Source organism: Dendropsophus ebraccatus, chromosome 8, assembly GCF_027789765.1.
Source record: "Dendropsophus ebraccatus isolate aDenEbr1 chromosome 8, aDenEbr1.pat, whole genome shotgun sequence".
Lineage (NCBI taxonomy): Eukaryota > Metazoa > Chordata > Amphibia > Anura > Hylidae > Dendropsophus > Dendropsophus ebraccatus.
Genome location: NC_091461.1, coordinates 39,177,099 through 39,197,117, shown reverse-complemented (window position 1 = coordinate 39,197,117; position 20,019 = coordinate 39,177,099). Strand labels below are relative to the sequence as shown.

General features: G+C 48.6%; 1 long non-coding RNA gene across 2 annotated transcripts; it reads left to right on the top strand.

Moving 5' to 3' along the window:
* The first annotated feature begins 524 nt into the window (after nucleotides 1–524).
* On the top strand, nucleotides 525–18,630 carry LOC138798533 (uncharacterized). 2 transcript variants are annotated; one of them, XR_011364096.1, is made up of 4 exons: nucleotides 525–602; nucleotides 14,437–14,663; nucleotides 14,776–14,941; nucleotides 18,179–18,630. It is a non-coding gene; the product is annotated as an uncharacterized lncRNA (long non-coding RNA). The 2 variants fall into 2 exon arrangements; XR_011364095.1 differs by having other exon boundaries at nucleotides 14,437–14,941.
* Nucleotides 18,631–20,019: the final 1,389 nt, after the last annotated feature.

Here is a 20,019-nt window from a genome sequence, read left to right as displayed (position 1 = left end):
ACTACTGTTAGAGAGCACAGTGGGGCTACATACTATTGGGGTGAGCGCACGGGGGCGCTATATACTATTGGGCGAGCGCACAGGGGGGCTATATACTACTGGGGAGAGCGCACAGGGGGGCTATATACTACTGGGGAGAGCGCACAGGGGAGTTATATACTACTGGGGAGAGCGCACAGAGGGGCTATATACTACTGGGGATAGCGCACAGGGGGGCTATATACTACTGGGTTAGCACACGGGGGGTCTATATACTACTGGGGAGAGCGCACAGGGGGGCTATATACTACTAGGGGAACACACAGGGGGGTCTGTATACTAATGGAGGAGCGCACAGGAGGGCTGTATATAACTGGAGGAGCACACAAGGGTCTATAAAACTATGGATGCACAGAGGGGTGTGACCAGATAGGGGTACGGAGGGGTGTAACTACTATATAGGGGTAAAAGGGAACAAACTACTGTATGAGTTGGAGCCTAAAATATTTGTCTGGCAGATTCTGGAGAGAAGATGCACAGCCAGGAGAAGACTTCAAGGTGGCCCAGGCTGGATGGAGAGAAAAAGAAAAGGTGACAGACTCTGATCGGAGAAGACGCCCCCGGTGAGTCACTGGATGTAACTGCAATATGTTTATTGGGGGCGGGGGGGGGGGGGGTGTATTAGGGGCCCAGGTTGGGTGGACAGCCCGGGGCCCAGGGTACATTTAATCCACCACTGTATACCATAAGTCAAATGTTAGGTATCGTTACCAATGCCTAGGACAAAAGGGCAAGGGTCTCACGAAAACTGTGCGGCGCGACACAAGCAAGGCAATAAAAGGGAAGCTACAGGTACACATTTCGGGGGAGATTTATGAATGGTGTAAATATACCCTTGGTGTAAATGGTGTAAATATACCCCTGGTGTAAACTGCCCACAGCAACCAATCACATCTCCTGTTATATTTTACCAGAGCTGAAAGCTGAGCTGTGATTGGTTGCTGTGGGCAGTTTACACCAGGTGTATATTTACACCCTTTCATAAATCTCCCCCTTCATGTATGATTTACTGCCACTAATGTTGTCTAGTAGTCTGTTGTTTGTAAGGTTGAGGTTGGATGGGAAGGCTCACAACTGACATTCTTCTTCATCATATAGCTGTCTGATGGGGCTAAGGTCAGGACACTCAACATCCTTCACACCAACCTTGTCAAACCATGGTTTTCATGGCCCTTGCCTTGTACACAGGTTCACAGTCATGCTGGTACAGTAAAAAGGACCCGACCCAAACTGTTCCCATAAAGATGTAGAATTAGCATTACCCTTAACTGGAAATAAGCAGTCTAGCGCCACTATATATAATGGTAGGTTGTTTTCTGTAGTCATCCACCAAAACCAGATTTATCTATAAAACTGATAAATAACGAAATGTGATTTGTGTTCACTTAAAGGGATTGTTCACAAAAAAATTCTTGCAACTTAACTGGTGCCAGAAATGTGTAATTTACTTCTATTAAAAAATCTCAAGCCTTCCAGTACTTATCAGCTGCTTTAAGTCCTGCAGGAAGTGGTATTCTTTCCAGTCCTAAGAGCAGGAGAGGTTTTCTATGGGGATTTGCTACTGCTCTGGACAGTTCCTGACATTGACAGAGGTGGTAGCAGAGAGCACTGTGTCAGATAGTTTTTTCTTTTCTTTTTTCTTTTTTTTTTGGATGGGGGGGGGGGGGTGAACTACCCTTCTAAAGGCCCGATAATCAACCCGTGGAATAGAAGACGACGATCAGCTGACATCGTTCATGTGGCGTCGCTTGTGTTTTAAACATGTTGAAAGATAAACGAATCATACAGCAACGATCTTCTGCCAACGCTCTGTGGAATACAAGCGGTGGCAGCAGACTGCTGCTGTAAGCTATGGGCTGAATTTTGCACATTCTGTAAAGCCAACAATATAAATATAAAGAGGGCAGCTGTTATAGTACACAGTGAGCTGCACCCGATAGCCCAGGTAGCCATCCATAGGCAAGCAACTACTGCTTTACCAAAGACAGTCACTAGTATAGTGCTAGTAGAGATGGCCTAATATAAAGGCATCTGCCAGACAGGGAAATAATACAACCACTTAAAATAATTACTTTACAAATCTGACCTGTAACAACATGCAAAACCATCAGCACAAAACTGACATGTCATAAGCCATAAAAGACAATCCCTGCTATCATCTGGGTCAGGTTTCCAACCACAAACTAGATCTCCAAGCAACTCAAAATAGTTCTTATATTTGTCTCTTGCAGTCCATTTCCCAGTGCACGTTGCCATATTAACACATTCCCATAGGATAATTGCCAGTACTTTGAGGTAAAGAGCTTAATCTGTGGCTGGGGTCATGCAAGGTGATTCAGTGTGAGGTCACAGAGGAGTAATGACAGGGTATTGGTTGTACATTGGGAACTTCTCTACATGCAGCAATTAGTAGTCATAATTGTAGTGATCACGCCGGGTGACTTTTCAGGGACTGTTCACACCATGCTTTGCCTATACAGTCAGTGGCGTAGCTACCGCGGTCGCGGCGGTTGCCGCCGTGACTGGGCCCGCCGCGAAGGCCCTCCCGATCAATCACTTTTCTGACCGCAAGCATTGTTTTGCTTGCGGTCACAAGAGTCCGGCTCCGTCTTCCCCCGGCTGCTGCGCGGCAGCTGGGGGTGTTGCGTCTTATCCCCGGCAGCGTACGCATCCCAGAGCTCCCTGGGCGCCTTGGGCCCTGACTTCCGGTTCCCGCGCCCAGGGAGCTCTGGGTAACGCGCGCTCCTGGGGATAAGACGCGACACCCCGGCAGCCGCGCAGCAGCCGGGGACAGACCAGGAGGAGAGAGGATCAACGTGGGAGCGCGTTGTCAGGTGAGTTAAGTTAAGTCTTGTTTTGTTAAGTTTTGTTTGGGGGGGGGGGGGGGGGGGGAGAGGGGGGCATCTATAAGGGAGGGGGGGGAAGAGGGGGCATCTATGGGGGGGGAAAGAGGGGGGCACCTATGAGGGTGGGGGGAAAGAGGGGGGCATCTATAAGGGAGGGGGGGAAAGAGGGGGGCATCTATGAGGGAGGGGGGGAAAGAGGGGGGCATCTATGAGGGAGGGGGGGGGGAAGAGGGGGGCATATATGAGGGAGGGGGGGGGAAGAGGGGGGCATCTATGAGGGTGGGGGGAAAGAGGGGGGCATCTATGAGGGTGGGGGGAAAGAGGGGCCGTCTATGAGGGTGGGGGGAAAGAGGGGGCCATCTATGAGGGTGGGGGGAAAGAGGGGGGCATCTATGAGGGTGGGGGGGAAAGAGGAGCCATCTATGAGGGTGGGGGGGAAGAGGGGCCATCTATGAGGGTGAGGGGAAGAGGGGGGCATCTATGAAGGTGGGGGAAAGAGGGGCCATCTATGAGGGTGGGGGGGAAAGGGGACCATCTATGAGGGTGGGGGGGAAAAAGGGGGCCATCTATGAGGGTGGGGGGGGAGAGGGGGTCATCTATGAGGGTGGGGGGGAAGAGGGGGCCATCTATGAGTGTGGGGGGGAGGAAGAGGGGGCCATCTATGAGGGTGGGGGGAAGAGGGGGCCATCTATGAGGGTGGGGGGAAAGAGGGGCCATCTATAAGGGAGGGGATGGAAGGGACCATCTATAAGGGAGGGGACCATCTATAAGGGAGGGGGGGAGGGGACCATCTATAAGGGAGGGGGGAAAGGGGACCATCTATAAGGGAGGGTGGGGGGAAAGGGGACCATCTATAAGGGAGGGTGGGGGGGAGAGGGGGCCATCCATAAGGGAGGGTGAGGAGAGAGGGGGCCATCTATAAGGGAGGGGGTAGAGGGGGCCATCTATAAGGAGGGGGGAGAGGGGGCCATCTATAAGGGAGGGGGTAGAGGGGGCCATCTATATGGAGGGGGGAGAGGAGGCCATCTATAAGGGAGGGTGGGGGAGAGGGGGCCATCTATAAGGGAGGGTGGGGGGAGAGGGGGCCATCTATAAGGAGGGCAACATGGGGGGAGAGGGGCCATCTATTTGGGGGGGGCAACATAGGGGGAGAGGGAATACACAGAGGGGGGCATATATTATTAGGGGGTCACATAGAGTTAGGGCTACCCACTAAATGAGGGTGTAAAGGGGCCAATACAGATGTGCAGTTTGTATAGAGATGAGGATGGTGCCAGAGTGAGGAGACTAATATGTCTGTCTGCCAGATTCTGTGGATTCATGGCTCGGAGAAGTTCTCATAACGGCCCAGGACAGATGGAGAAGATGAAAAGGAAAGAACTCTGATCAGAAAAGACGTCTCCTGTGAGTCACCTGATATAACTGCACTGTAATGTATATGGTTTATAGAACCTGTGTAGAGCTGGGGCTACCTCTATATGACTGGATGAGGTGATTTAGTATACTGGATTTGGTCAGTAATAATATGGTGGCGATGGTAGTGGTTGTGGTGTGGCGGTAATGTTTCCTTCCTATATACTGGTATTACTGGTAATATTGGTCTCAGTATACAGGATTTGGTCGGTAACAGTATGGCGGTAATATGTACGGTGATAATACTTTCTCTTCCAATATGCTGGTGTTATTGGTAATATCTGTCTTGGTGTATATATATATATATATATATATATATATATATATACACACACCAATAGCATCACTTGGTCGTGAAAGGAGGGGGGGGGGCCCAAGTTGGCCTCTCGCACCAGGGCCCAGGATACATTAGCTACGCCCCTGCATACAGTGGACATAAATTGCACAAGTTGTATATAGATTTGATGACTTCTGAAGAGCAGCCATGGTGGGGCACAGAGATGTGGCTAGGCATAGGTTTTGTGTAACTGGTGGGTGGAAAACATGATGAACCCTATTGAGTGTTGTTGCTCTGGGGGCCAAACAGCATACAGTGGAAGGTTATAATACGGACAGTGTGGGGATCTGCCAGGGGTCCATGGCCACTGACACCATCCCTATTCTCATCCCTTTATTAGCCCAGGAATCCAGAGAGTAGAGAGTAGGCATAAAGGGGGCACTATAAGGGGACGAATGGCTGTGTGGGGGGTACAAATATGGCAAGGATGACTGTATACAGTGTAGAGACACAAAGAGAGCTAAATACTTTCTGGGGGCACAGATTGGTCTAAATACTGTGTGGGGATATAAAAGGGAATCTATCAGCAGGTTGGGTCGTACTCTGCTAAAAGATAATAATAGAGCAGAAGAAGGGTACCTTTAATATGTTGGCGCAGTGCAGTGTTAGGGTATGTTCACATTGAGTAAAACAGACACGTCAATTCTTTGAGCAGAGAGTGGAGACATGCAAGGCTTCCCATTGACACACTGAGGCAGGCGGGATTCTGCAGTGGGAGCTCCACCACGAAATTCAGCCTGCTTTACTCAGTGTGAACTTACCCTAATATTCAGTAATGGAAACTTTTATTAATATAAAAAATGAGGGCGTTCGGTGCACTGGGGGCAGGGGTGATTCTAGCCTCTCTGCTGCCCGAGGCGAACTATAGAATGACAACCCCCCCCCCCCCCCCCCCCCCCCGGTCAATCCGCCCACATTATAATCCACTACTGCCCCCCCCCCCCCCCCCCACTGCTGTCCCCAATAAACATAATGTTTGGTCCCTTGCTGCACAGAGGATGTCAGGAGAGGAGGGGGCTGACTTTATAGGAGAGGTCCCAGCAGCACAGAGGATGTCAGGAGAGGAGGGGGCTAATCCTATAGGAGAGGTCCCAGCAGCACAGAGGATGTCAGGAGATGAGGGTGCTAATCCTATAGGAGAGGTCCCAGCAGCACAGAGGATGTCAGGAGAGGAGGGTGCTAATCCTATAGGAGAAGTCCCAGCAGCACAGAGGATGTCAGGAGAGGAGGGTGCTGATCTTTTAGGAGATGGTCCCCCTCTTCCCCCCTTATAGATGGTCCCCCTCTTCCCCCCCTTATAGATGGTCCCCTCTCCCTTATAGATGGTCCCCCTCTCCCCCCCTTATAGATGGTCCCCCTCTCCCCCCTCCCTTATAGATGGTCCCCCTCTCCCCCCTCCCTTATAGATGGTCCCACTCTCCCCCCTCCCTTATAGTTGGTCCCCCTCTTCCCTCTTTCCCCCCCCTTATAGATGGTCCCCCTCTCCCCCCCCCTTATAGATGGTCCCCCTCTCCCCCCCCCCCTTATAGATGGTCCCCCTCTTCCCTCTCCCCCCCTTATAGATGGTCCCCCTCTTTCCCCCCTCCCTTATAGATGGTCCCCTTCCCCCCCTATAGATGGTCCCCTTCTTCCCTCTCTTCCTCCCTTATAGATGGCCCCCCCCCCTTATAGATCGTCCCCCTCTTTCCCCCCTCCCTTATAGATCGTCCCCTCTTTCCCCCCCTCCCTTATAGATGGTCCCCCTCTTTCCCCCCTCCCTTATAGATGGTCCCCCTCTTTCCCCCCTCCCTTATAGATGGTCCCCTTCCCCCCCTACCTTATAGATGGTCCCCCTCTTTCCCCCCTCCCTTATAGATGGTCCCCTTCCCCCCCTACCTTATAGATGGTCCCCCTCTTTCCCCCCTCCCTTATAGATGGTCCCCTTTCCCCCCCCTATAGATAGTCCCCCTCTTCCCTCTCCCCCTCCCTTATAGATGGTCCCCCCCCTTATAGATGGTCCCCCCTTATAGATCGTCCCCCTCTTTCCCCCCTCCCTTATAGATCGTCCCCTCTTTCCCCCCTCCCTTATAGATGGTCCCCCTCTTTCCCCCCTCCCTTATAGATGGTCCCCCTCTTTCCCCCCTCCCTTATAGATGGTCCCCTTCCCCCCCCTACCTTATAGATGGTCCCCCTCTTTCCCCCCTCCCTTATAGATGGTCCCCTTCCCCCCCTACCTTATAGATGGTCCCCCTCTTTCCCCCCTCCCTTATAGATGGTCCCCTTCCCCCCCCCTATAGATAGTCCCCCTCTTCCCTCTCCCCCTCCCTTATAGATGGTCCCCCCCCTTATAGATGGTCCCCCCTTATAGATCGTCCCCCTCTTTCCCCCCTCCCTTATAGATCGTCCCCCTCTTTCCACCCTACCTTATAGATGGTCCCCCTCTCCCCCCCCCCCCCTGCACAGCAGATAAAACAAAAACAAAAAACAGCACACAACTCACCTACCCTCCGTTCCCCCGTCGAGCCTCTCTGGTCTGGTCCCGGCTGATGTGCGGCTGCCCGGGGTGTCCCGTCCTGTCCCCGGCAGCGCGCGCATCACAGAGCACCCCGTGCGCCTGTGACTTCCGGCGCACAGGGAGCTCTCTGATGCGTGCGCTGCCGGGGACAGGACGGGACACCCCCGGCAGCCGCACATCACCCGGGGGACTAAGGCTGCATTCCCACGTTCCGTGATCCGTCTGCATGTACTGGAGCCCCCCCCCCCGCGCCCGGGCAGTATCTGTAATGAGATGCTGTGAGCGGGGGGGACTGTATTCATAAGCGCCGCGCTGTAGTATCAGCACGGCGCGGCTGATTTAGTACAGCGGGGCGCTTATGAATACAGTCTCCCCCGCTCACAGCATCTCATTACAGATACTGCCCGGGCGCGGGGGGACTCCAGTACATGGTACAATCAGTGGCGGATTATAATGTGGGCGGCCGCCCGAACCGCCCATATTATAATCTGCCACTGAATGCCGCCAGAGCCGTTTTAATACATTGGTGGGCCCAGTGCACAGCCCTCAAGAGTGGCCCCCCCCTTACCTTTCTGCACATTGTATAATGTACTGAATTTGCCCCCACACTGTATCAAGAGCCCCAATACATACAGTAGTTACCTTATAACACTATTTCCACCATTCAGTGATTACATATTACATAAAAACTGCACTAAACAAAACAGAAAGATATTACCAATGATACCATTACATAATACCGCCACATCATGACCCCTAACACTACAATCCTATAACAGAGTGCAGTTACATCCAGTGACTCACCGGGGGTGTTTTCTCCAATCAGAGTCTGTCACCTTTTCTTTTTCTCTCCATCCAGCCTGGGCCACCTTGAAGTCTTCTCCTGGCTGTGAATCTTCTCTCCAGAATCTGCCAGACAAATATTTTAGGCTCCAACACATCCAGTAGTTAGGTCCCTTGTACCCCTATACAGTAGTTACACCCCTCTGTACTCCTACATAGTTACACCCCTCTGTGCCTCCATAGTTTTAAGGTGTCCCTGTAGTATATAGACCCTCATGTGCTCCTCCAGTTATATACAGCCCTCCTGTGCGCTCCCCTATTAGTATATAGCCCCCCTGTGCACTCTCCCCAGTAGTATATAGCCCCCCTGTGCTCTCCCACAATAGTATATAGCCCCCCTGTGCTCTCCCACAATAGTATATAGCCCCCCTGTGCTCTCCCCCAATAGTATATAGTCCCCCTGTGCTCTCCAATAGTATATAGACCCCTATGCTCTCCCACAATAGTATATAGCCCCCCTGTGCTCTCCCCCAATAGTATATAGCCCCCCTGTGCTCCCCCCAATAGTATATAGCCCCCTGTGCTCTCCCCAATAGTATATAGCCCCCCTGTGCTCTCCATAATATATAGCCCCCCTGTGCTCTCCCCCATAGTATATAGACCCCTGTGCTCCTCAATATGATATAGCTCCCTGTGCTCACCAATAGTATATACCTCCCCTGTGCTCCCCAATAGTATATAGTCCCCTGTGCTCCCCAATAGTATATAGCTCCCCAGTGCTCCCCCATAGTATATATTCCCCTGTGCTCCCCCATAGTATATAGCCCCTCTGTGCTCCCCAGTAGTATATAGCCCCCTGTGCTCCCCAGTAGTATATAGCCCCCTGTGCTCCCCAGTAGTATATAGCTCCCCTGTGCTCCCCAGTAGTATATAGCTCCCCTGTGCTCCCCAGTAGTATATAGCTCCCCTGTGATCCCCCATAGTATATAGCTCCCCTGTGCTCCCCCATAGTATATAGCCCCCTGTGCTCCCCCATAGTATATAGCCCCCCTGTGCTCCCCCATAGTATATAGCCCCCTGTGCTCCCCCATAGTATATAGATTCCCTGTGCTCCCCATAGTATATAGACCCCTGTGCTCCCCAGTAGTATATAGTCCCCTGTGCTCTCCCATAGTATATAGGTCCCCTGTGCTCCCCCATAGTATATAGCTCCCCTGTGCTCCCCCATAGTATATAGCCCCCTGTGCTCCCCCATAGTATATAGCTCCCCTGTGCTCCCCCATAGTATATAGCCCCCTAAGCTCCCCCATTGTATAAAGCTCCCTGTGCTCCCCAGTAGTATATAGCCCCCTGTGCTCCCCAGTAGTATATAGCTCCCTGTGCTCCCCCACAGTATATAGCTCCCCTGTGCTCCCCCATAGTATATAGCCCCCTGTGCTCCCCCATAGTAAATAGCCCCCTGTGCTCCCCAGTAGTATATAGCCCCCTGTGCTCCCCAGTAGTATATAGCTCCCCTGTGCTCCCCAGTAGTATATAGCTCCCCTGTGCTCCCCAGTAGTATATAGCTCCCCTGTGCTCCCCCATAGTATATATTCCCCTGTGCTCCCCCATAGTATATAGACCCCTGTGCTCCCCAGTAGTATATAGCCCCTTGTGCTCCCCCATAGTATATAGCTTCCCTGTGCTCCCCATAGTATATAGCTCCCCTGTGCTCCCCCATAGTATATAGCCTCCTGTGCTCCCCCATAGTATATAGCCCCCTGTGCTCCCCCATAGTATATAGCCCCCCTGTGCTCCCCCATAGTATATAGCTCCCCTGTGCTCCCCCATAGTATATAGCCTCCTGTGCTCCCCCATAGTATATAGCCCCCTGTGCTCCCCCATAGTATATAGCCCCCCTGTGCTCCCCCATAGTATATAGCTCCCCTGTGCTCCCCAGTAGTATATAGCCCCCTGTGCTCCCCCATAGTATATAGCCCCCTGTCCTCCCCTATAGTATATAGCCCCGTCCTCCCCCATAGTATATAGCCCCCTGTGCCCCCCCATAGTATATAGCCCCCTGTGCTCCCCAATAGTATATAGCTCCCCCTCCCATATAACATTGAAAAAAACAAACACTGTTACTCACCTGGGTCCACGCGTTCCTCTTCTCTTCCCTCCTGTGGCCGCACTTCCTCCGGTCACAAGAGGCTGCACTCCCCTCACCCTCGCGCCGACGCTCCAGTGACGTCGGCCGCTAGAGGGAGAGTGCGGCCTCTTGTGACCGGAGGAAGTGCGGCCACAAGAGGGACTGACAGGGAGGGAGCCAATGGCTCTCTCTCTGTCAGTGTCGCTGCTGCTGCAGCGCGGGAGCGCCGCCGCCGCAGCGGACGGGGGCCGCGGCGGACGGGGGGGCCCGGCCGGGGGCGCCATGGAGGGGTAAGTAGATTACCCATCCATGGCGCTCCCCCCTGACAGGCTGGTGGCCGGAGCCCTGTGCGACCGCATTGGTCGCACATAGCAACGGCCGGCCTGCTCGGGGGGGCCCCTTTAACCAGTGGGCCCGGTGCACGTGCACCATGTGCCCTCTGGTTAAAGCGGCCCTGAATGCCGCCCCCATGAAGATAGCTGGTGGCGCCGCCTGAGGCAGACGACTCAGGTCGCCTCATCATTGCGGCGCCCCTGACTGGGGGCAGTCCTGTAGCCCTCAATGCACCAATCCACCTACTGGCCCGAGCAGAATGCCTACTAATGAATATTTATCCCATGCCCTGCAGTGAATGGAGGCCTAAAGTAACACCACAGAGTAACAGATGAATATTCAGGGGGGCAAAAGGGTACACTATTACTCTTAGAGGGTCACTAAGACAGTGTTTTTTTTACCCAGCATCAGCCATCGGTCGCGCATCACATACACATACGGCCGATCGTTGTCTTTATTAGACGGAACAATATCTGCCCAAATCGCCCTCACTTGGCAGATTATTGCTCTGTGTAATAGGGCCCTAAGTGCCTCCTTTAGACATATGGGAGGAGATTTATCAAACATGGTGTAAAGTGAAACTGCCCCAGTTGCCCTTAGCAACCAATCAGATTCCACCTTTAATTTCACAAAGAGTCTGTGAGGAATGAAAGGTGGAATCTGATTGGTTGCTAGGGGCAAGTGAGCCAGTTTCACTTTACACCATGTTTGATAAATCTCCCCCATGATGTAGAGACTGTGCAAAGTCTGCAAAACTTTTGGGTGCCTGAGGATCCCAGAATTGAAAGGATTCAGTCTCTCCTTGGAGTCCTTCCAGGATTCTCTGCTTTTTACTCAGAAATCCTGCTTCATATCATATAAATTTAGATATCACAAACTAAGCACTCAGTATCTCCTCCTCATATGCTGCTGTCAGGTAGGGGAGCGTCATTTATCTGACAGGTTCACTTCACAATACTGACAAGCAGGGGCGTAGCTAATGTCCCTTGGGCCCTGGTTCAAGAGTTCAACTTGGGCCCCCCCCCTTCCTTGACCAAGCTATGCGATAGATAGATAGATAGATAGATAGATAGATAGATAGATAGATAGATAGATAGATAGATAGATAAAGACTGATATTACTAATAATACCAGTATATAGGATGGAAATATAATCACCATACATATTACCGCCATGCTGTTACTGACCAAATCCTGTATACTGAGACCAATATTACCAAGGCGCAAATATTACCGCCACACCACAACCACTACCATCACCACCATATTGTTACTGACCAAATCCAGTATACTGAGACCAATACTGACTAATACCACCACATACTACCACCACTGCTGCTACTGACTAACACCACCACATACTGACTAATACCACCGCTGGTACTGAATAACATCCACTGTACACAGATCACTATCACCTCATCCAGAAGAGGCAGACCCAGCTCTACACAGGTTCTGTACACCATATACATTACAGTGCACTTACATCAGGTGACTCACAGGGGACGTCTTCTTTGATCGGAGTTCTTCCCTTTTCATCATCTTCTCCATCTGGGCCATTATGAGAACTTCTTCGAGCCACGAATCCACAGAATCTGCCAGACAGAGATATTAGGCTCCTCACTCTGTCACCATCCTCATCTCTATACAAACTGCACATCTGTATTGGCCCCTTTACACCCTCAGTTAGTGGGTAGGCTGACTCTGTTACCCCCCCCCCCCTTATAGTATATGCCCCCCTCTGTGTAGAGATGGCCCCTTGTTCAGTCTTCCATATATATGGCCCCCATGTGCATCTCCTTGACAGCCCCTCTCAGTGTAGTCCCCCCTTTTAGATGGTCCCCTCTGTGTTGTCCCCCTTATCTTTTCCCCCATATAGATGCCTTCCTTATGTTTCCCCCCCTTGTAGATGCCCCCACTGTGTTGTCTTCCTATACTTTCCCCCTCATGTATATGCCCCCACTGTGTTGTCTTCTTATACATTCCCCCCTATGTTACCCCCCATGTATATGCCCCCACTGTGTTGTCTTCTTATACATACCCCCCTATGTTGTCTTCTTATACATCCCCCCATGTATATGCCCCCACTGTGTTGTCTTCTTATACATACCCCCCATGTATATGCCCCCACTGTGTTGTCTTCTTATACATCCCCCCATGTATATGCCCCCACTGTGTTGTCTTCTTATAAATACCCCCCCTATGTTACCCCCATGTATATGCCCCCACTGTGTTGTCTTCTTATACATACCCGCCCTATGTTACCCCCATGTATATGCCCCCACTGTGTTGTCTTCTTATACATTCCCCCCCATGTATATGCCCCCACTGTGTTGTCTTTTTATACATTCCCCCCATGTATATGCCCCCACTGTGTTGTCTTCTTATACATTCCCCCCATGTATATGCCCCCACTGTGTTGTCTTCTTATAAATACCCCCCCTATGTTACCCCCATGTATATGCCCCCACTGTGTTGTCTTCTTATACATCCCCCATGTTACCCCCCCATGTATATGCCCCCACTATGTTGCCCCCCATGCATATGCCCCCACTGTGTTGTCTTCGTATACATCCCCCCATGTAGATGCTCCCACCATGTTGCCCCCATGTATATGCCCCCACTGTATATGCCCCCTTGTCAAGTAGATAAAAACAAAAGGGGGGGGGGGGGGAAACAACAACAACAACAACAACTCACCTTTAACCTCGTTCCCCCGTTGCAGCTCCCTTCTCATCTGCGGTGTTGGACGGCCCCCGGCTGACGCTGGCTCCCTCCTTTCATCCCCTGTGCCCGCCGCTCCGCACTCCCAAACTCCCGGCCGATGCTCCACTACCTGGCGGTGTCCCCGGGATTCCCCTGCAGCACATGCACCAGGAAGGTCAGTGTGCGCGGGGGCTTTTACTTCCGGGTCAGGGAGCGCTCCCTGACCCGGAAGTAACAGCCCCGGCATACACAGCTCCCTGATGCGTGTGCTGCAGGGGAAGCCCGGCGACACCGCCAGGTAGTGGAGCATCGGCCGGGAGTTCGGGAGTGCGGAGCGGCAGGCACAGGGGATGAAAGGAGGGAGCCAGCGTCAGCCGGGGGCCGTCCTGGAGAGCGGAGCGGTGGGCACAGAGGATACAGGGAGAGGGGCCGCGGGCCCCTCTCTGTGGCGGGCCGGGTCGCAGCAGACCACGGTCGCTACGCCACTGCTGACAAGTTCTTCCCACTTCAAGTCAAACATTTGTTATTCTACAGTGTTATATAAAAATAATGCAGCCAGATAGAAATGCCAGATGGCTATAAAACTGGGTACTCGGTTATGTCTGAGGCAGATATATACATGATTACAGTCTTTAAAAGGACAACAAAAATTGATTCTCCCACTGCACTTTAATAAGGCTCTCAGCCAGCACGCAACTCAGCCAGCACGGCTGCACTACTCTATAAGTATACTACTCTCAGCACAGATCCTGTCACTAAAGTCTAAAGTGTATTGTCAAGACAGAAGTCCACTGTGTATCACTGTATCAAGTATTTCTGAAAGTAAAGAAAGTATTTATTTAACTGGACTCAGTGGTTATTCTCTAAGCACCTACACAGCCATTACATCTTCCTTGGGTCATCTCCCCTTTCTGTGTTTGGCGGTACCGATAGTCTGGGTAGGTCACAACTCCACTCCAGACCACCGCGATAAGTGCCCAAGGGACCCCCAAACAGCCCTGCAGTTTACTGACCACAGGGGACAGGGTTTAGTCAGCCTCACTAAAATAAAAGCAGGTGTGCCCTCATACCTTGGGGCCCAACCGGCACTGGCGTCACAACAACATAACACCTGGCTGAGCTATTCCCCGACCAACCACTACTGCAGTGGAGTCACACTTCATCAACGCACACGTCCTGGAAAACTTCTCCCAGTTTCCTAGGACTAAATAAGCAGAGCTTAGCAAGGTGCTACACTAGTACTGTAAATTTGCTCATCCCTAGTTCACATGTATAAAGTGTCATTTGATTCCAAAAATTTTTCCTTGGTGCAGTATTTTTGGTCAATGACTATATAGGCTCTCTCCATGTTTTTCAGGACTCTCTTGGCTGGCATCCAACTTATGCAGCCACAAGGAATCAAACACTGAGGGTTCAGATAAAGTCACCACATATTGGAAAGGTTTTAACCCCATGCAGCCCCAGTAGACTATAGATATTTGGAGAATCATTCTAAGGACATACATTGAATCTTGCACCTCCGGCATACATGAAGGAGCTGGTTACACAAGAGCTTTATGTTGCAAGATGCAAAGAGATTCCGAGGTAAAGAATAGATGATGGACATGGCTAGAGGTATATCTCTAGCTGTGCACTTGCAGTAAGCAGTTGCTACTGATTATGTTTGTGTTCCTGGTTACCTTTTGTCTGCTGTCAGGTGGGAGGAGAGAGCCTGCTTATCTGAGAGGATTAGGACACAGTCACTCATTCACTGACTGCTCCAGGTCACCTGTTTCATCTGGGACTCAGAGGCTGGTGGATTTGTTGACTAGTCTCACTGCTTGGAGTTGAGGTGACCCTCCTAGTATGCATCCAGCACACAGGTACGTGTCTGATACACAATGTCATATAAACACACATTGATTTATTGACTTATACAACTAAGGGTCTATTCACACGTCAGTATATTTTCCAATCCGCAATTTTGAATCCGTAAGCAATCCGCAAATTTTCATCCGTATTGCATCTGTAAATACGGACCCTATAGAGTTGTATTGGGTGTGTCAGTTACTGTCCGTACTAGGGCCTGTCCTTTTTCTTTTTTGCGGAACGGATTGAAGCCCTGTACACAACCTGGATGTGTGTATGGGTCCATTGAAATACATTGGTCCTATTTTTCTGCGGATCCGCAATTGGGGACAGGAACAGAATGTGTGAATAGGGCATAATTCAAATCATTTATCAAAAGTTTAGGTTGGTTATAGTTTGAGGCGAGTCTATAGGTAAATCAATGATTCGTTTGTATTGGCAAAAACAAAAACTAAACATCGTAAATCAATGTATTCTGTGTCGGGCAAAAAATAGTTGCAAAATGTAAGATTTGCTCATCTTTAACTATAATGATGTATATTGTGTTTTATCCCTTTATTTTACCCCGGACAAAGCTCTATAGATAACTTAAGGCATGCAGTTTACATTTGTGCTAGAAGTGCCATGTACTTGTTACTTGTATATTAATGTTCCTGATGGAGGCATAGGAGTAACTATAAGGAAAAAAAAAAGAATAATACTTGTACATTTCCATGGCATTATAGAGAGGCACCAGGAAGCTGTGTTCTCTCCATATACTCTCTATTGTTCCCTGTCGTCAGTCATATAAATGTACTCTCCAGATATACTCTTGCCTTTTAAAACAAACTTTCTCATATAGTCAGTACTGAGAAATTCCTGATACATTGGATATGTGGGTGAAGAGCAGGGTTCATACACAGTGAATTAAAGTTTACCTGTCATTTTATAAAATAGAATAAAATTTGACGTGTTCTAAAGGAATGTCAAAAGTTTTCATTGGCTCATGGTTTGTGTGTTCAGACTCCCACACTCTTGAGCCAGTGGGTAGAAGAGCGGGGCCGAGTGCTTCATATCTGCATCAATGACAGTATGCAGTTCCCACTGGTTCTAGTGATCCGTATGGGTCTGAACATTCATGCCCCGACCCATCAAGACTTTTACATTGTCTCTAGGACATCACCCAATTAGGACTATGTGCACACTTTTAGTTTTTCAGCATGTATTTTGTGAATATCACACACCAAAATGTGTAAATAGGGAGAAATACATCATGTGGACATAGCCTAACAGTAAGAGGCTGTTAGAAGTTTTATCTTGCGGAGTCTGTGCTGATGAATGAGCCACATTGCTCCGGGTGGTAAAGGGACTAGGAAAATCCTTTTAAGGGTACGTTCACACTTACCGGATCCGCAGCCTATTTTCAGATTTCATTTAAATAACTGAACACAGCATCAAATCTGCACCATCAAATCTGCTGCGGATCTGCTGCAGATCCTGTAGGTGTGAACGCACCCTAAATGCATAAAACTGTATATTAAAGGAATATATTAGGGAATTGCCTAGATGTTTTTTTTTTCTTTTTTTTTTTTTTAAATCAGTTTTTACCCCGCTGCAACAGACAAAGTGCATTATTGGGTGTTTTGTTCAAAGGACAATGTGTAATTTTATGACTCGATCGATAGTATCAGAGCATGTTTTGGCACGCTGTAATATTAGCTTACATATCAATCAAATCTTGGTTAATGTTATGGCAGGTAAATACTGGCAGTAAAAAGACTGTGTGGCTGATGCAGTGCATGCATTTAGGCATCTAAGGGGTATTCCTACGACAGACATTTTGAGCATATCCACATAAATGTCTGACAGGCAAGAGTCTCACACAGGGACCAACTCCTATATCCAGAACAGGGGGTTCACCTCTCCAATCATTCCCATACTAGGGATAGGTACTAGAGATGAGCGAACCTCGAGCATGCTCGAGTCGATCCGAACCTGAACTTTCGGCATTTGATTAGCGGTGGCTGCTGAAGTTGGATAAAGCCCTAAGGCTATGTGGAAAACATGGATATAGTCATTGGCTGTATCCATGTTTTCCAGACAACCTTAGAGCTTTATCCAAGTTCAGCAGCCCCAGCTAATCAAATACCGAACGTTCGGGTTCGGATCGACTCGAACCCGAACCCGGTTCGCTCATCTCTAATAGGTACATGTTGCATTGGGGACTCATACCTATCAGATATTTATGGCATTTCCAAATGTCTATGATTGAAATACACCTTTAAGCTAGTGGTATATATAAGCAGCGCTAATTCAATGGCCTGGAATGTATAGCTAAATTTTTATTTTTTTGGTGAATAAGTGTCGGTTGCGGACATTTTCTGCTCTAGTTGTATTGATGAACCCGTATTCGACATGCGATTATTAGATACAATTTTTTTTTAATAATCTGTTTTGATTATTCACCTAGATATTCGCATAATACAGGATTTGCACCTTATTTATCATGTTTGCAAAAATAAAAACTGGCGCAGGCCTACATCTGGTCCAGACCAGGGGAATACATGTCACTTGTTCTTAAGACTGCTGTGCCCAATTTTATAGGAAATACAAATGGCTAAAAGTAGATAGAAAAATGGCAGTTATTAGACTCAGCAATAAATTTCCCCTAGTGAGTCTATAAACTGGACCTAAAAATAGGTGGGATGGGCTAAATGGATCTTGCACGTTTAGGCCTTGTTCCCACTGAGCAAAACTAGCGGAATTCCGCGGCGGAATGCCGTTAGCCTCCCGCTCATAATGGGAGTCTATGGGAGGCGCACGCTCCTGCCCTGTCCGCGCTGAAGAATGAACATGTTCATTCTTCAGCGCGGACAGACTCCCATTATGAGCGGGAGGCTAACGGCATTCCGCGGTGGAAAATTCCGCTAGTTTTGCTCAGTGGGAACGGGGCCTTATATACTGAAGTATTAGAAGGTATGGGGTTAAAGAGGTTTTCCAGGAAAAAAATAATTGATAAATGCCCCTCTAGTATAATTTACATTTCTTAGTCTATGGTTCTCAGGCAATTATGTGGCGCCTGATGGGAGGGGAAGCTCCTCCTCACTTATTGTACGATGGAAAATACCTATTAATTTGGCCGTGTACCCTAACATTTCATGCAAAGAACAGATGAGACGAAAATAAAAAAAAGTGTACAGGTGAAATCCGATCATATTAATTCTGACGTATGGCTAAAATCATTCAATGGTTTCTATTTCCTCTCTCCATAGGTTACAAGTCCCATTTGTGCATGAGAAGTCACAAGTCAGAATGATGATCCTTTAAGGATTCCAGAACATGTACCATTATGGTTTCGGGCCTCAGGAATACTATACAATAATGTATCTTCAACCAAACACCCCAGTACCTTACACATTTGGATCCTACTCAGAGATGAACAGTGGTTTTCTTTTCCCTCCCATCCAGATGCATAACTACACTAGTCGACCCTATGCTTTTGCAGGAGATCCATACTATCCTCAAAACGGACGAGTCGAATATCATCATTTCTATGGTTCAAATCCATTATATTCTTCACCTACTTGGTATTATCCTAGTTATAATACCATGCCAGCTTATAGTCCTTGGATGAATTACAATAATTCTCATAGCCATCAACGAACAAATGCTATTGTGTGGCCAGAAGGCTTCACTATGAAGGGAGAACTTCAGTGGGGAAGACTGGATAGAGTGTTTGGCGTAAAGCGTGAACTACCAGAGTTTGTCAAGGAGGACCTTCGAAGAGTCTATGGTACTTACCCAAGGACATTTGTTGCTATCACTTACCAAAATGGTGAATATCTGGTAAAGGCAGACCCAAAGGTGGGTGAACAGGAATATACTGTAGAAAAGAAAGTGATCAGAAGGGAGCCCACCCCTACAGAGTCAGAGGACGACATGAGTGACCACAGGAACAGTAAGAAGAAGAGAAGAAAACCCCGACGTTGATACCCGAACAACGAAAAGACATTGACACCAGAGTTTAATTTTATGACCACATGGTCCCTGTTAAGCTGATATAACTGCTGCCAATCAAGTTGTGTTTATATGTGTTTTATATTTATATTGTGCATGAAGAATCATAAAGTGTTACACCTACGGCTACCCCAGATTTATAGAGACATCTGCATCCATGAGGAACTTTCCATAACTAAGACCCTCAAAAAGCATAAAGACAGTGTTCCAGGTCAATGACAATAGACAGCAATGAGCAGTTATTGTTTCAGAGCAGATTTTTATGTTTCTCTATACTACACTAAATAATATGCAGACAGCAGTGGTTCCCAACGTGTAAAGTTATCCCTCTCCATAGGACAATGGATACACTATCTGTTCATGAGGGTGGTGGGGAGTGCGACTGCTGGGATGCCTGGGATCTCAAGAATTGGGACCCAAATCTCCCACTAGGAGTATATAGCATTTGGAGGTGACAAGTTTAGCCAATACACTTATTACCTTCAGATCTTAGTGGCGCTGGATTATGACATTAGTGATCGAAAATACAAATCCCTTCAGCGTTCTGTAACCGAGCCCACCAGTGTATAGTATCGTTCTTCTGCTCTAACAATGATTCATGTTACTTGGATGTTTCTGGAATATAGCACTCTGATAAATGTCCCGTATGCTGCTCCCCTCATGTTTTATCTTGTATTTTTTATATTTTCAACTCAATGTATTATTTTTGAGTGTACTTGTAGATTAAATTAAAGCTTCCATTGTATTTCCTAAAGGTAAACTTCATTAAAAGTTTGCATATGTTAAGGTATGCAAACCAAGCAAACTGACAATTCTGAGATCTTGCTGCTGCAAATCTACTCCTAATCCACAACAAAATCCATATGTGTAGCATCGAGATTCTGCTGTGGTAGATTTCACCCCATTCTGCTGAACGGAGTCAAGTTCAGAAGATAAAATGTCTGTTTTTTCACTGCAGAATTTGTGCTTGTCTTGTATATGAACCATTTCTGGCTGGGTAGTTTACATGTATATTCCATGAAGTTTTTTTCGCTAAAAAAATTCTATTCAGGGTACTGTAAAATAGGGAAAAAAATTATACTCACCTTCCTGGCTC